This window comes from Prionailurus bengalensis, chromosome C1 (genome assembly GCF_016509475.1).
Source record: "Prionailurus bengalensis isolate Pbe53 chromosome C1, Fcat_Pben_1.1_paternal_pri, whole genome shotgun sequence".
Lineage (NCBI taxonomy): Eukaryota > Metazoa > Chordata > Mammalia > Carnivora > Felidae > Prionailurus > Prionailurus bengalensis.
The window spans coordinates 136,256,351-136,274,314 of NC_057345.1; the positions used below are offsets into that span (position 1 = coordinate 136,256,351).

The 17,964-nt window shown below is 39.9% G+C and overlaps 1 long non-coding RNA gene across 1 annotated transcript in view; it reads left to right on the forward strand.

Moving 5' to 3' along the window:
- Positions 1-1,847: 1,847 nt before the first annotated feature.
- LOC122481307 overlaps positions 1,848-17,964 on the forward strand; it is a 40,256-nt gene continuing 24,139 nt past the window's right edge. Inside the window, exons 1-4 of the long non-coding RNA XR_006296817.1 lie at positions 1,848-1,981; positions 3,047-3,206; positions 5,294-5,461; positions 11,273-11,387. This is a non-coding gene — a long non-coding RNA (uncharacterized LOC122481307). The remainder of the gene's footprint in view (positions 1,982-3,046; positions 3,207-5,293; positions 5,462-11,272; positions 11,388-17,964) is intronic.

Consider the following 17,964-nt stretch of genomic DNA (forward strand, 5'->3'; position numbering starts at 1 on the left):
TAATAATGGAGGAGAACAGTAGGGTAGCTAAAAAATGAACAGTATTACATATATTAAGCTCTTGATACATATTGGTTGAATTAATTAAATACAAAGTCATTTGTATTTAGTTATTTGACTTTGAAATGCAGGATAAGAGTTTTTAAACTTCAATGGAATTTTATAATGATACTTTTCTTATTTCTATATTAACATGAATTTTCACATTTCTGAACTCACATGTTTTGCCTACTCTGGCCTTATTCTGTGTAGTGGGGAGAGTTAACCTAAAACTATAAGTATGCTTCAAGCAGTCTACAGATCCAAGCATAGATCATCAAATATAAATGATGTTAATACTACTTAGGTAGTAATAAGCTACAGGAAAATGTGATAGAGAGGAATAAGTGTTTATAGTGAGTCACTTAACCAGATCTTGGTTGCCAATATGCTGTTGAGATTTTTTTTAAGGTTCTTCCTATGGTTGAATGTATAGACATAACCCCACTATTAATTATAACATACTGGCGGGGCACCCGGGGGGTTCGGTCAGTTATGTGTTTGACTCTTGATTTTGGCTCAGGTCACAGTTTGCGAGACTAAGCCCTGCATCACATAGTGTGGAACTTGCTTGGGGTTCTCTTTCTCCCTCTCTCTATCCCTTTCCCACACTTGTGCTCTCCCTCCCTCTCTCTCTCTCTGTCTCTCTCAAAATAAATAAACTTAAAAAAAAGACTAAATATTTTGGTATATGAAATAAAACTATATGTTACATCTCCTACCTCGTTTTTTTGCTTTAAGTGATCAGCTGATGTGGTCTGTAGGCCTGGGCTTTTTCCTTTCTCAAAGTCCCATTTGATTTTCTCTCTCTCTCTCACAGTTGCTAGAAACAGGCTTCCTGGTTGGATGAAGACCATTTTTAAGGCAAGTACATGTGCATGGCTACACTCCTCTATTAGGACCCACACCAGAGTTAATACAGTGAGGACACTCTTTCACCCAAATGGTCATATATCCCTTGGGGACATTAAACAGTGTGGAAAGGGTCCAGGGAACACTACAAATGGCACCAGATTAGAACCCTAGAGACCTTGTGGATAGGTATAAGGAAATGATAATAATTTCATCAATATTTACAAATAATTAAATGTTTTCCATGTGCCAGGTGCTATATGCATCATCTTGTTCAGTCCTCACAAAACCTTGTAAGGTAAATCTTCTGATTAATCCCATTTTAAGATAAAAATAACCAGCAGAGAAACTCAGAGGTTTAGAGAAGTTAAATCATATTCCTCAAGCTAATGCAGAAAGGAGAATAGACCCAGAGTTCACCCGAAGATTGTCAGACCCCAACACATATATGTCAGTTATTCTGCTGGTGTTTGCTACCGTGGTGGTGGTGGTGGGGTTTGAGAAGACAAGGTTACTGTTCTTTGGGTGAACGTTTTGCCCAGTTATTGCCAATTAATTAGGTGTGAAGTTCTTTGCGTTTTCTCACTTGTTCTGTTTTCTTCTTCTTTTTCACCTCTGGTCGTTTTCTCCCCACTTCCCATGTCACTTCCAAGTTGGTAGTGGAGGTCATGATTCCTGTCCATTCTCTCCTCTCACCACAGAACCTGGATTCATCTGGGCAAAGGAGCCAAAAACATGGTAGTCAGTCAGTTTCTCTTTCTACGTGCTTTAGCCTAGTTCTCAGGGTGAATTTAGATGAGGCATACTCGAGGATACCCATGAGTAATAACTATAAGCTTTGTCATAGATAACTGTATCGGGTGTGTTTAAATGTACAACTCTGTTTTTCTATTATTATGTGATATTTCACGTTGACTTGTCAAACTGAAAAATACCCATATTGATTTTGCAGAAAGCTTCACATGTGAGATAAATGCACTCAGAGACTCCTCACAAGTAGCTCTTTGGAGCTTCAGATGTGAAATGGATCATTCCTCAATCTGTAATAGACCCTTCTGTGAAGCTCTTCAATCAAACCTGAGAATTCAAGGTGAAATGGAGGGGAGACTGGGAAACCCCTACAGGGGGATTTGAGCAAACTTGCTGAGAAAGGAACCCGGCGGTGTTCGCTGCCTCTTTTTTTTTTTTTTTTTTTCAGTTTTTTTCTTGAGAGTGGGAAGGCTGTCAATCAATTTGTGACCTTACCCACTGTTTGTGTGCAATACCTGGGCACAAGGAGAAAAGCTGTGGAGGTGCTTGGATAGGTGCTGTCACATGCACCTTTGATTTCTTTCCACCTGTCCTTTTTCTCTGACAGTATTCAGATTATTTTTAAAGCGGCTATTTGATACAGATTTATTACACAGAGTTTCTCTTTCCCCCAAATTATTTATATCATTATATTTGAGAGGGTGAAAATTTTCTTGTGAGAACAGCATTCATAATCTTTTTAAAAAAGTTAGTGATGTATAATAACCAGTTTAGTTGGAAAGAATTATCATAGTTTGTGAAGTAGTAGTCCTGGTAAGTGCATCTTATTTAGGAATCACGTTTGCAGATCATGTAATGACTTTTAATTAGTTTCTTGCCAGTAAAGCAATAAGACAAGAGTCACCCCTAGTAAGGAAAACAGCATCTTCTGAAATGAGTTTTTGTGCCACATTTAAAAAAATGTATTTGGGGGCACATTTGCAGTTGGACATTTCTAGGTTAGTTAAAAAAAAAAAAAAAAAAACAACCCTGAAGAATTTTCAATGGGGAGCAGGGAGTCCTGACACCAAACTTAGAAAAACTATGCTTTGGAATTTATGTTCAAATACAGAATATGTTTGATTACAGTTTCTGATGCTCAAGCTGCTAGGAAATGATTGCTATCCCCTCACTGTATCAGAGTTTTCCTAAGCCATCGAGACGGTGTTGTTTGTAAAGCTCGCATATTAGTATAATCTTAAGAGCATATTAATTGCCCGGGAGGTTTATGTATTTGTTCTGCACATGTGATTAAAGATCACGGCAGCTTATACAGCATAATTTTAGAGATGGAGAAAACGACTATTGTAATACTTGCTACTCTCAGTTTCCTCTACAGCAATGCCCTTACACCTTTCTTTTTCAGGCGTTTTGTAGCATCCTAAACAGAAGGATATTGAAGGGAGCTGATTCTGCTTTGATCCTTGTGCTTGTTGTCAAAGCGCTTGGGATTGAAGAGACTGTTGGCTACAATTGACTGTGACAATTAGGAGATGATCAGAGCCCTAGAGTGGAGCACTTAAAGGGTAATTTACATGTCAGTTTGTCGAATAAAAAAAAAAAGATATTCAGCTAAGATTTTTTTTTTTTCCCCTCAGAGCCTTGTAAACTGCAATTTGTGCTCTGGTAAGAAAAACCTGGCAGAGGAGTTAGGATAGCCATTACCATTTGAAAAGAAGCAATCATAAGGCCGCTGCTGAGCCCTTTGTCCACTAAAAATGCTGATTTGCAGGCAGTGAGTGAAAAAGTGGAACCATCACTAAATAAAACCTTGAGCTAGGTAACTACCCCCATGGCTTTTGGGGGCTTTTATTGTTGGTTAAAGGTGTTTTTAAAAAACGTATCTTAAATCCTATACTTATGATCATTATAACATTGTTATTGGTCATGAATGTCCTTTCCTAAAAAAATAACATAAAGGATACATTGAGGAAGTGGTAGGTGGAACACAGGCCAACAGTGAATTGAAAGGCTGATGCTGGCTATCGGTTGTATCTGACTCTCACCCCTTTGTACAGCACCACGATTTTTCCTCCAGTCAATCCTTTACACTCTATTTTCCCCCTGCCGTATCAGTGTGCTCCTAGATTTTCCCAGTTTTATTTATACTCCAATTTTAATGTGGGAACTGCATTTCTAACCATCACATAGTTAGCCTATTTGGGTGTACTTGGCTGAAGATACAATGTACTTTCACTCGTGATTTGCTATTTATGTGGTCATCTCTACACTCTTCTGTTAGGTAATCCATATGCACAAGTAAAAAGAAAAATAGCTAGAAAGTGAAAAGAGGATAATTGCCAGTAAATATGATGATAGCAATTATACATCACCCATTTAATTGTCAAATAAAAAAAATTAGTTATTTCAAAAACTTTTGAGTCTTCCGCCTTCCCTGGAAATCATTAATAAGAATAATAGTAATAATAATTAATGGTCACATGTAATTGCAAAAGTTTCATTTGGAAAGTTATCTAAAAAAGAAGTTAATGTGCTCGGGCGTCTGGGTGGCTCGCTTGAGCGTCTCTTGATCCAGGGTCATGATCAGGTCATGATCCCAGGGTCATGGGATCAAGTCCCACATTAGGGTCTGCACTGAGAGTGAAACCTACTTGAGATTCTCTTTCTCTCTCTCTCTCTCTCCCTCTGTCCCCTGCCCTGCTTCTGCTCTCTCTCTCTCTCTAAAAATTAAAAAAAAAAAAGAATTTCTAAAAAAAAAAAATAAAAAAGAAGTTAATATATCAACCCAACCATCCTGTGCAGACTTACTCAAATTTGATGTGTATATTTAATTCAGAGATACACATTAACTTTCAATGGCAGATACATTTTATATTCCATTTTTTGGATACTTAGCTACGGTGAAGGGCGTTTGAAGAAAGGCAGCCGGTTAGAAATGAGTTTGTCTTTCTCCTGAAACATCAGGCTTTATTGCTGAGAGCTAATGGCACACATGGCCTTCAAACGCCAAACTTTCCAACAGCCTACTGATGTTGCCTTCACGTCCTTCATCTGGACACTCATGTCCGGTTTTAAGGCTATCCTGCCATTAAAGACACTCACGTCTCCAAATAAGAGGGCTTCATTTCTCTTCATTTAGGTTTGAGACCTTAACAACATTTTTTCCCCCCTAAGGGATGCCTTCCAAAAGGACTGGAGTTCTACTTGCGGAGGTTTCTGAAAATCACAAAAGTCAGTGTGGAACTGATTGAGAGAAGTCAGTAATTCATACACAGACACTGGCGCCTCCTCTGACTGCTTTACTGGAAGTCCCTGAACTTCTTATCCAGTTGTTTTAACTCTACTTTTCCTTGTGTGCATGCCCCCCTTGCAAAGAAGAACACACAAGCAAGGAAAAACTAAGAATGAATAGGTTAGTAAGTGCAAAGAGGATAATGAGAGAGGGAGTCAGGGAAGGTTTGGGCTTCCTTTGCATGTGTCTGCGGAATGCAGGCAATGGTAAATCTGTATCAAAAATCAGGCACAGCAGGAGGTGTTCGTCTCCCAGGTAATGGGTAAATGATGAGCAGATGAGCCGTCCTTGTATCGATTTAAGCATTTTGTTCCAGCCAGTCACAATTAACTTTGATTTGTTTTTACTTTCCTCTTATAGGTTTGCATTTAAAACGCTCTTGGAGCACTAATTGTATGAAATTCTGGTAGCTGCACATTCTCTTTTTGGAGAGGTAATGAGTGAATGAATGAAAAGGCAGGGATCATTTGCCATTCTAAGAGCGGGGATTGTCAGAATATTTCTACTTGACTGAAATTGTTTTGGAAGGTGAGCTGGAACAAGAATCTTGCAACTAAAATGACGTTACTCTGCATGTGGTTTTGGGATGTTTCCCTTCTCTGCAGAGCTGTTCTGGGACTTGGAAGTTGACTTAGATTTTATTTATAAGGTGAATCCTGTGAAAACATTTTAAAGTACGCATCTTTGAGTCTTAACAAGTAGGCGGGAGTCTTTGGAAAGCTCATTTGGAATTATTTGAAAAGACTTTTCCTGTTACTATCACAGTGTTTTTTCAATATACAGATTGCCAGGTTGTGACAAAATAAATTATTGAAAGCTTTGAAAAGTTTTTAGAAATGTGCCCAAGGAAACAATATGCAAATCGTTAGAGTTAATTCACATGTCAATTTATTGAAATGTTGCTGCTACTGAGGAGTCCAAGAACCTTTAGCACAACATTCCAGAACATTTACAATCTTGTTTTAACGAGTAGCTCTTTCTTTGTACTTGTTTGGACGAAGCAACAGAGTTGCCAGATAGAGCAAATAAAAATAAAGAATTCCTAGTTAAATTTGAATTTCTGATAAATAATGAATATTTTTTTTCAGATGAGTTGTGTCCCATGCAATGTTCCCATTTTATCAGGAAGCCCTAGGTGGCACTCTGATTGGATAGAAATTGCAACCATGCATTGAATGGACAATCTAATTATTTATAAATTATAAATTGTCACTTATAAATCATTTTACCTTTCACTGGCAGATTAGATAGGCCAACGAGCTTGCCCCTTTCAAACAGAAACCAAAAGGCTTTTTAACTCATTAATGCTGAGTTTAATTTTCTCCATCGCGTTCCCTGCACAAGCTGTGACTCGTCATTTCAAGTATATAGTAATTTCTGCCTGACTAATACAATGGAGACTTCAGAGGACGTGGCTGAGGAGTCTGGCTTAGCCACATTGGTCAGGCTTTGACTGGAGTGTTTCCTGGTTACGGGGCTAGAGAATGGATGATGCAGTGAGAATATCTTATCTTTGACCAGCCACATCTTTCCTTTTGTGGCAATAGTATGACTACATAGGTAACCAAGTTTGGAATTCCTGTGACTCTGATCCTAGTAGCATCTTCTGGGAAAGGAAGGATTCTGTATCCTTGAACTGTTACTTTATTGTATTTAACTTGATTTGCTATAATCTGGTTGCCATGGAAGAAGCTAAGCTAGGGGTGCCTGGGTGGCTCAGTCAGTTAAGCATCCAACTCTTGGTTTTGGCTCAGGTCATGATCTCACGGTTCATGAGATGGAGCCCAGCATCGGGCTCTGTGCTGGAGCCTGCTTGGGTTGTCCCTCCCTCCCTCTCTCTCTGTCAAAATAAATAATATAAACTTAAATTTTAATGTTTATTTATTCTTGAGAGGGAGAGAGACAGAGAGTGAGCAGGGGAGGGGCAGAGAGAGAGGGAGACACAGAATCGGAGGCAGGCTTCAGGCTATGAGCTGTCAGCACAGAGCCCGTCGCTGGGCTTTAACCCACAAACCACGAGATCGTGACCTGAGCCGAAGTCAGATGCTTAACCGACTGAGCCACCCAGGTGCCCCTAAATATGTAAACTTTTAAAACAAAATAGGAAAGAAGCTAAGCTAGAACTGAGAGAAAATCATATATCTGCTTTCTCTTTGAACCCAGCATTCAATTCTGTCACAGTTTGAGCTGTTATAACAAAGTATCATAGACTGTGTGGTTTATAAACAATAGACATTTATTTCTCACAGTTCTGGAGGCTGGAAGTTTCAGGTCAGAGTGTGGACACGCCAGGCCATAAGGAGAGCCCTCTTCCACATTTGCAGGTGTCCATCTCTGTGTGGCCTCAGACAGTGAAGGGCAGGAACTCTGATCTCTTTAGTCCCTGATAAGGGCACTAATCTCACTGCAGAGCACTCCACCCTCATGACCTTACTGTCATGTTCCAGAGGTCCCACCTCCCCATACCATCACATTAAAGGTCAGGATTTCAACAAATGGATTTTGGGGGGATGCAGACATTCAGTCTGTAACAATTTTTCACTGTCTTGATGCTTTTCGTGGTCTGTCAGTAAGACTATTTGTGGGGCGCCTGGGTGGCTTGGTCAGTTAAGCGTCTGACTCTTGATTTTGGCTCAGGTCATGGTCTCATGGTTTGTGACATCGAGCCCCATCATGGGCTCTGCACTGACAGCGTGGAGCCTGCTTGGGTCTCTCTCTCTCTCTCTCTCTCTCTCTTTCTCTCTCTCTCTGCCCCTCTGTAGCTCACACTCTCTCTCTTTCTCAAAATAAATAAATAAAGTGTTGTTTTTTCTTTTTTTAAAGAAAGACTATTTGTGCAGAAAAGTTTGCAGTCCTGTCTCTCATCCTCTAAGCCCTCTTTGATTTCAGTTGTAGCTTCGGTGGATATTTCCTCCTAAGTGCAGTCCTCCAGAACATTGTTGGAGTCTTCCTAATTTCTGCCTCAGAGCCTCTTCCAGAACTGCAGAAGCCTGCTCAATGCTTCTTCAAGTTTAGCATGGAAATGTGTGGGAGAGTTAACACCCTCAAGGGCAGCCCAAACTGGGGGGGAGACAGGAGTCTGGGGATCAATGTTTCAGCCACCTACCTTTCAGACAAGGCAGTTCTGAGAAGCACTCGGCATGGTCCTCAGAGGTGCTTTCTTCAACAGCAGGAATCTTAGGTTCCCTTATGGTACATTGTTTGGATTTTCCACCAACCCTACTTTATTCTCTCCATGCTCTCGAATTCCTTGTCACAGGCTCTGTTTCAGGGCAACCCCAGCTCAGACACCCCTGATGCTACCTCCTTCCCAGCACCATGGCCCTCTCCTTGCTCTGGGTCTAGATACTTTGCTTCCTTAGTTCCATTAAGGTTTCCTTTTCTTATTATTAGAGGACGACAGTTCTGCCACTGTCCCTTCTATTAAAATGGAGTCATATTGCAATCACATCATGCATATTCACCTCACCCAAGGTCCAGTACAATTAAAGTCACTTTTAATTGAACACACACCCCATGTGAGGGCATACGCTAAGGGACCCATGAATATTGTTTCATTTAGTCCTTAGCACATCACCAAGAAAGAATCAGTATTTCTGTTTCACAGATGAAGAAACTAAGGCTCAGAAAGACTAAGAGGTTTCTTTCTTTCTTTTTTTTTAATGTTTATTTTTGAGAGAGAGAGAGAGCACAGGCAGGGGAGGGGCAGAGAGAGAAGGAGACACAGAATCCAAAGCAGGCTCGAACTCATGAACGTGGGGCTCGAACTCACAATCCATGAGACTGTGACCTGAGCCGAAGTTGGACACACAACCGACTGAGCCACCCGGCTGCCCCGAGAGATTTCTTTCAAGACCACAAAGCTAATGGGTGGTAGAATAAGCATTAAGTTCTGACCTATCTTACTCCAAAGCCCATTTTTTAAATCATTGTCCTATAGAGCTCACCATATAACACTCTTAGAAATTAAAATTTCCTTGCCAAATACTAATAAGAGCAGCTAAAGAGATGACTGGATAGGAGGGAGGGACAAAAATTGGCTTGTACCAAATAAGGCAAATTATTTTTTAAAAAGCTTCTGCTCTTTTGCTCAGGCCTGTGGTGCCAGCAAGGTGGGAAAGGGTAGTGGTCTTCATACTTCTGGGAAGCTGTGTCACCACCGGTGAGATTGGAAGTGGCATGGTGAATGGTACAAGAAAGCTCATTTGGGCACAGCCCTGAAGGCGAAATCTTTTGGGGGTACTTCCCGTGCAAAGAGAATTGTAGTAGAAAATTGTACTGGAAAAACTAGGTGTTGAAGCCACACAGTCAAATTCTGCCATTAGAAAGTGTGTCAGGGTCCAGCTGATCAAGAACAGGAAAAAAAAAAAAATCACAGTCCTTTTCTTGAATGATGGTCGCTGGAGTTTTATTGAGGAAAATAGTGAAGTTCTGGTTGCTAGATTTGGTCACAAAGGTCATGGTGTTGGTGACATTCCTGGAGTCTGCCTGAAGGTTGTTTCATTCATTCATTCATTCATTCATTCATTCATTTGAGAAATAGAGCACAAGAGAGGGAGAGGAACAGAGGAAGAGAGGGAGTGAATCTTCAGCAGACTTCATGGTCAGCGTGGAACCTTATGTGAGGCTCAATCCCATGACCCTGGGATCATGACCTGTCCCGAAATGAAGAGTCAGACACTCAACCATCTGAGCCACCAAGGCACCTGTAAGGTTGTTCAAATAGTCAATCTCTCTCTTTTGGCTGTATATGAAACAAGAAGGAAAGACCAAGATCTTAAATTTGGTTCATGAAATATGGCAGTAATAAATATTCATATGCCAACAGAAAGCAAAAAAGCCTCCTTTATCAACTTATGACTGAACAATAATTTGGAGTATTGGTTTCTTCATGAGACCTGGAGCTCCACTACTTTCTATCTTTTCCGGCTCACAGTGCCTTACACATGGCAGGACTTGATGAGTATACACTGAATGAATTAATTGTAGTATTATAGGATATAGTTTAAAGTGACTTCAGACAGCTCCAATATTTAGTCATCTGCTTTACTAAACAATGGACTTTAGCATCTTTTAAGATTTGTTACCTGAAGGGGCGCCTGGGTGGCGCAGTCGGTTAAGCGTCCGACTTCAGCCAGGTCACGATCTCGCGGTCCGTGAGTTTGAGCCCCGCGTCAGGCTCTGGGCTGATGGCTCAGAGCCTGGAGCCTGTTTCCCATTCTGTGTCTCCCTCTCTCTCTGCCCCTCCCCCGTTCATGCTCTGTCTCTCTCTGTCCCAAAAATAAATAAACGTTGAAAAAAAAAAAATTAAAAAAAAAAAAAAGATTTGTTACCTGAAAAAAGTAAAAGTTCCAACAGTGTCATATAATTTAAGACAGTGTCTAGAATAATGTAATAACATGGTTCTCAATGAAATATGGTGACTTCAGGTAATTTAAGACTATTGGAGGCAAAGGGAAGGGGAAAGATTTCATCTGATGTTACAATATGCACATGATTAGAAAGGTCTGGGTGTGCTAGATTGCAAAGGTCAAGTGAAGCCTCTGTGGAGACAGGGAGAGGCTACTCAGAACAGCCTGGAGAAGATCTGTTCTCCACTTAGAAAAGAATGAAAGGGTTAGTAGCCCTTCTTTACAACTTAGCTTGGGGGAAATGGTTCCTCTGTCTGACTGTCTCAATCTTCTCAAAGTTAACATATTTCATAACTATTATAATTTTGACCTCCTTATGAACTGACTACATGTTGGGATCAATTCTATAAACCTATCATCTTTATCCCATTGCATCCATTGATGTAGAGGTGGGGGTTTACCCATACAAATCTTCCCAACTTTTTAGTGGTAGAACATCACATTCTGTGACGGGATGCAACTATGTGACAGTTTCTAAAGACTTCATGAGGTTGTTTAGAACAATACAAGAGATGTTGGTTAGTTAGTTTCTTGTGGCAACTATAGTAACTGGTAGGCCCTCAAGTGTGAAAGCAGAAAGTACCACAATCTCAGGGCCATCATCACTGGCAGCATTACCTACACCAAGAAAATAATATCAGATGTACTGGATCGTTCCATGGTTACTAATGGAAGCTATGTAACAAGAAAAAGTCGGTTTTGTCTATTGGATGGCAGACGATAAAAGAGGAGTCTAGTGTTCTGGCATTCAACATACTGGATGAAACTACTTTCACACAGATTCCATAGAAACTAAAGGAACCTCTCAGTATGGGTATAAATGTCTAAAATTCTACTCGAAGGATTTTTTTTTTAAAGTAAGCTCTAGGTGCAAGGTGGGGCTTGAACTCATGACCCTGAGATCACGTGTCGCATGCTCTACTTTCAGAGCCAGCCAGGAGCCCCAAAGGATATATTTTTTAAGTTCTTCGTACATGAGAACCAAACTTCTTCTTGCCTACAGATTATTTTGACTGGCTGAATTTTAATGGATAACTTAAAATGTAAGTAACATAAAAGAATATGATTATTATATGTTTAGTTATATACCAGTTACTATGTCTAAATGCTAATTAAGATTAGGATATATGAATCAGTGCAGATAATATGTGAATAAACATGAACTACACAACCGACCCAGTTCGAAAAATTAGACTCATATACACCCTTACATAACTAATGCTAACCGTGGGAACAGACTCCATCCAGAATATTTCTAGACCAAATTTAGGACAGTCCAGGGCATCTTGTCTCAAAATGCCTAAAACCGTATCTGACATTCAGTCTCCCTGTGTTTAAGTTGATCTTTGGTTAATAGCACCCAACCCACTTAAAGGTGTGGGATAAATACCATGGATGATACATATGTGAAGTAAGCTATTCAGTATCGTTATTAGGAAGACATCTGTGAATTTTAACTTTTACTGATGGAAAAGTTTTCTCTGTACCCATGCCTCCACGTTATTTGATTCAGAACTCTTTTTCATCCTTGGGGTTTAAAGGTCTGATGAACCCAAACCCTTTCCCAGCAAAAAGAAGCATATTTTCTTCTCACACATACGTTACGTATAACTGCTGGCAGAGTTGGGACTACTACCGGAAGTTAGGGATAGTGGTGACAAGCCATGGAAATCCACCAGCTACTATTCAGACACCCAGACACCAATGAGCACTTTGGGAAGTAGGCCAAGATGCTTGTAGCATAGCCAGGCTGTCCTACCTGTAAACGCTAGGACTCAGGAAGATTGCTTCCACTTTCTTAAGTAGAGATGACTTTACTTTGGAATATTGGCTGTTCTTTCTGTGTAGCAGATATCAAGAAGAAAACAGTGGACTGTAATGAACTTCAAGTTTTAAAAAGCTGACCTTTTGACTACCATGCAAGTCAGGTTTGACTTTGATGTAGAAAAGCTCACTAGTTCTTCCTTAGACGAATGATGAGCAGCTTGGTTAGGATTACAGAGTGTTTTGTCCCTGGATCCCTCTGGTCTAGAGGCCAGACCAACATACAGGGGCCCTGTATTTAGCTGTTCTTTGGTTAACAGCACCCTTACATAACTTCTGCTTGTCACCAGGGACAAGGGATTGTATTATCCCATAATTAACTTATAGACCAGTAGTATAGTTATCTTAGTGAGGTGCTGACTTTACATCTAGGCAACAATTTAGGCACTGGTAGAATGTAGCTTATTAATTTTTATATTGTTATACAATTATTCTCTAAGTGTGATGATATCTGAACACCATATTATTTTATAATATACTTAATATAGTACTTAGAGAATAGGTGACCAATAACATTAGTCCATTCTAACTAAATATTACAAGATTTGCAAACAGAATGGTTTAGTAGAATAAAGCAGACCTCAGGAAATCTGATTTCCCAGCAATCTAGTTAAGTGAACTAGATTAGTTTTATTACTTCTCACATCTCCTTTCCCTAATATCTTAAATAAAGAAATAGAAACAAATGATCTCTTATTTTTTCTGAGCTCTCTGTTCTATGCATTTGCCGAAAGTTGATTAGGAACGCAATGACCTCATATATACTCTAACTGGAAAGATATACTTTCATTTTTCTTGACCATTTCAAAGTTTAACAAGTTTTATTTAGGATGAGTACTAACATTTTCTGTGGAACTCTAAGACTACCTTAAGTTTATGATTAAAACTTTTGTTTTTTTTACGGACAGGCAAGAAATAATTAAGAATTTATAAATGTTTTGGCCTTGTTCACATGTGTCAAAAATCCAACAATAAAGATAAAGGCTTGCTTCATTTAGAGAAGGGTACACAGGCTTTTGTTAGTTTCAGGATGATAACAAGGGGCAGAATCATAGAACGTAGAACTGTCGATTTATGTTTGGTACACTGCCAGAAACTACAGGGTTGAAAGAACATGTCGACTTATGTAGATTCTCAAGATTTTGTTATCTAGTCTCAGGCTGTATGACCGTTTGCTGTGACTCAGAGTCTATTTCTAATTCTTAATCTTGGACTGATACTTAGAATAAAAAATATGATTGATTAAAGGCTAGCTGTGAAATTCAGTAGGTTAGGAAGACAGATGGCAAGAAAGGTAAAACATCAAGAAAAGTTAATTTGTCTGACCAAAAGTAAGAAACAAATTTAGTGTCGCGTATTATTTGAAACACTTGAAACACATACTCATTCATCAAGTCTGAAAATGTGTTCAGAATTTGCTGTTTTAAAAAATTATTAACTTTTATATTTCAGATCCATAGCTTCCTTATTGTTGTATAATTGCTGTATCTTTGAGGTGGGTCACTTTGTCACTATTTCACACTTGGGATGGCAAGTTTCAATATTATTGATGGTCTCAGTAAGTTAAGATTTGACTATTCTGATAGCTTTTATCGAGCAAAGTTTGCAATGTTACTAATAATGTTTTTCAACACTTAAATGCTTTAGGTTATCTTCTTACAAACCCATATCCCATACATATTGTGCCTTTCCATGTCATTATGGTTGATATTTGTCACTAGGAACTACTCATCATTATAATGTGCCAATAATAAGGCAATAAATAGTATTTCTTTAAAGAAAAAAAATTTAAGTTTTATTTATTTATTTTGGGAAAGAGACAGTGCAAGCAGGGGAGGGGCAGAGAGAGAGATTGAGAGAGAGAGAGAATCCCAAGCAGACTCTGTGCTGCCAGGGCAGAGCCAGATGTGGGGCTCACACCCACCAACTGTGAGTGAGATCATGACCTGAGCTGAAACCAACAGTAAGATGCTCAACTGACTGAGCCACCCAGGCAGTAAACAGTATTAACACCATGCTAAGCATTGTAATTTCCAGAGTTACAAATACCTAAGTGATCTAAGGTGGGGCCAAAAGAAGGAATAGAGGAGACATTCTAGACTCTAGATAGAAAACATTCAAAAATTGGTTTGATATCAAATTTAGGGAGAAAATATGCCAATTAAAATGAATTTTTTAGGATTCAATTCAGCATTTGTTACTTAATAGCATTTGTCATTTTCCAATTTTTCATATGTGGCAAATTAATTTCAAATCATTTTGCTCTTCCAAATGCCTTTGTGTATTGTGTTTCTTTTTTCATATTCTTTTGGATAACATTTGAAAAGAAAATAAGACTACAGCAGTCATTGATTACGGTCAGGATGGAAGACAGTTGTAAGACCGAGAAACAGGTGGAGCATATATGACGGGAATATTCACTTTTTGTGCCACCATTTTGTAGCTGCTCAAAAAAATTTTTTTTTTTTAGCAAATGGTGGGTATTGTTTCTTTACAAAAAATGGTTCTGTACTGGATCCATCTGCGAAGTATAAACATGTCATCAGCACTCATTTTCCATCTCCAAAAAACATTCCCCATGTCCATATTTGATTTTCAAGTGCATCTGTGCACTGATGGAAACCCTCCCAGCATGATGCCACACAATTGCAAAACCCACACATTTCTGTCTTTGAATCAAGCTTTCACAAGAGCCTGGCCTCCTCTGGGTATAAGCTTGTTTCGAAGTTGCAAAGGTCCTCCGGGTGACCCCAATAAAAGGCGCTTCCATGTCCATGGTAAGGTTAAATTATTCCTTTTAGGGAGATGATTTTGTCCATGAAGTTTCTCCTACTTTGTTCCAAAACTTTTTTTTTTTTGGTATCTTAGAATTTCTCTTTTGTGCCCACACTATACTTCCCTAATTATTAGCATTATACTATTGAATTTCTCAATGACTAAACTCACATTTAAGAAAGAAAGTTTGATTATTCTGAAAGTTTAAGTAGAAAAAGCAGGGAATTCGTCTCGGAAAGTTGAAAGGCAACCATCCCGAATTCGATGAGTCCCTAACGTTACTGGTAATCATATAACCTGAAAGAGTGGAAAACATCACTGGAAAAACTGAATCTCCTCATCAACACACATTCAGAAGTGAACTCCTTGCTAAGAAGGAAATTTTATTTTACCTCATTATTTTCCCTACGCAGAACCGGAGTTACCTTCGCCGTAGAGCAAGGGAGTAAGCCTTGCCTGTCATTTTTAATCAGGTTGTTTTAGGTAATTTTTGTTATGCCCCTCATTACTGAATTGTTTATCAATAGGTGCAGCAAGTGTCACTAGCTTTTCTCATCAAACCAGGTCTGACAAAGCAGCACAGTGCATGGGAAAGAGGCAGCTAGGTGAAACTAATGCCATAGATGTTTGATTCATTAGGAGCTTATTGTTAACGGGGATGTCTGATTGTAAAGGCTCAGTCAAGCAAAAGAGTGCAGAGTAATCAGTCGGATTTATAGTTTGCAGGGCTCAGAAAAAAATCAACATAAACCTTTGGATATAGCAGAAACAGAAAAATCCCCTTTGGGCAGCCCTAACCTGGAACCAGCCAAATAAGGTCATGCTACATGAAGGTTTCCTGTTAGGTGATGGGAGATAGAGGCGGATTAGAGCCATATGGCATGGCCTATCATACCTTCTGACTTAAGATAACAAAGCCAAGCTTTGTGCTTAGCTGTTTTTGACTGACATCATCAATTTTATTTTATGTTGGTCACCTCCGGTAACAGGAAAAAATGGCCTAGGGTTGATAACACATGCTTTTTTTTTTTTTTCCCCTTTTAGTATTAAGATGCCTAGAAGCTAGTTTTGTGCTGTTAAAAATTTCAAAGAATTAGTAGCTTACTCTTCTATCACCCATCCTCCAGCAACTGTCAGCCCCCCTCCCCCTTGTTTTCAGTTTGTACCTTGCAAATGAGAGGCTGCCTTATTCAGAACCAGATGTAAGGCTCCTAGAGAATGAGCATAAGCTGGTGTACTTTAAGCCTAATGGGAAGTTTTATATGCAAGGGCCTTGAACTGATTAGTATAATTCCCTCTTTAATACAGCTGTCCCTCCAGATTAAGGTAAACCAAATGTTGCAATCAGAGATTAGTGTACCTTGCCAGTTATTAACATCCCCGGTGCTCAGCAAGCACGTCAGACACTAATGCTGTGTATTTATTTGCCATTTCCCTACTGTAACTTGAACTTCTGCACCTGTCAAAGCATTCCAGTGAAGAGAGGGGCATTATTGGAAAGCAAAAGTTTTATACCTGTACACCTGTTTTGTTTTGTCACAGCTTCGATTTTTCTTTTGGCTTGCCAAGACTGCCAGGTGCTTTAATCTGCTCCTCTACTGGTTTTGTAAAGAAAGACTTTGTGTGCTAAATTGCATTTGTTGCTTTCATATGCTCTCTTTTATGCAACTGGAGAGCCGCTCACCTAAACTGGTGGCGCACACGCGAGCGTGTTTTCTTTTGCAAAAGAAGCAAAGGGTGAGGCTTCTTTCTCAGAAAACACACCTATGTCTTCTGTGCTCTTCAGATTCTGCAGTGTCTTAAATCACAAGGTGGGTCTCCCAGCTGTAATATATTTGGCAGGATATCCTGCCTCCTTGCAACCCAGATGTCAAGAAAGACAAAGTCCTGGCTATCTCAGAAAGATCTGGCTCCGTTTCTTTCCCTCCCCGGCCCCTGCTCAGGGCATGCTTGGACTTGAAGCTTGAGCATATACAATAGACACACCAGAGAAACTTGGGATGGTAGCTCCCAGTTGTTTCCGGTAACGCTGGTCCAGTTTGGGTGCTCCCTGAACCTTTTCATCGGCGTGGCAGGTGGGTCAGAAAGTAAGGGAAAATAATGGCAAGTTTGATGAAGAGGGCTTATGTTTGTTGAATAAAGTGTCTTTGTGGTTTTTATCAGCATCGTTTATTACTCAGAGATTGAGAATCGGGTGCTTTTTCTGAAAAGTGCATAGTTTGCTGTGTAACTACTGGGGTCATCTCAGGGTCTGATTTTTTTTCGTGTGTCCGATTAAAGCAGGTAGCTCTGCTCTTACAGAGCAACCCCCCGATGGCAGCAGCAGTGGGGCAACACCAGCACCCCCCGTAAATTTTGCCGTAGGCGGCAAGAAGCCACAGTTTTCCAGCCGGTCCATGACACTGGAAGTAGCCACCGGTTCAAGTTGGTATCAGTGCTGGGGGAGATGTTGCTTTCCCTTGCCCCCCTCCTCCTGCCCAGTTCCATCTTGGTGTTTGCACGTTGATTGCCTGGTGCAGAGTTTCTACATATTATAGCTTAATTGCAGATTTTTAAAAAAGACAAAAATATGTTCATATCTTAGGAATTATGTCTTGCAGCCTACTAAATATGCTAATGCAACACTAAGCAGGGATAAAGTTCTTGCCATACCCCCCAACAGTTGCGTGGAACCCGCTGCCAAGTGATTGTTAATTGTGAAGCACAAGCAGGCTTTGCAATCCATCTTAATTGTCATACTTACTTCAGGTTTCGTGATAAGGCTCGATGTTCTGTTTAAAGTGACGATGTTGACAAGGGGAAAGGGTGTGGGCCTGAGCCTGTGGTTCTGAAGGGGTTGCGTGCTCTGACCTGCCGAAGGTTGATATGGACGGTCTGCGAGGGGATTTTAGTTGTCATGGGGTCCCCAGGCGGTTGAATGGAGAGACTGTCTGTCCTGCTTTTTCCTGTTAGGATCCTGACACGTGGAGCATTGATGAACTCAGCACAACGTTGAATGGGAGCTTTTTGGCAGCTGAGACA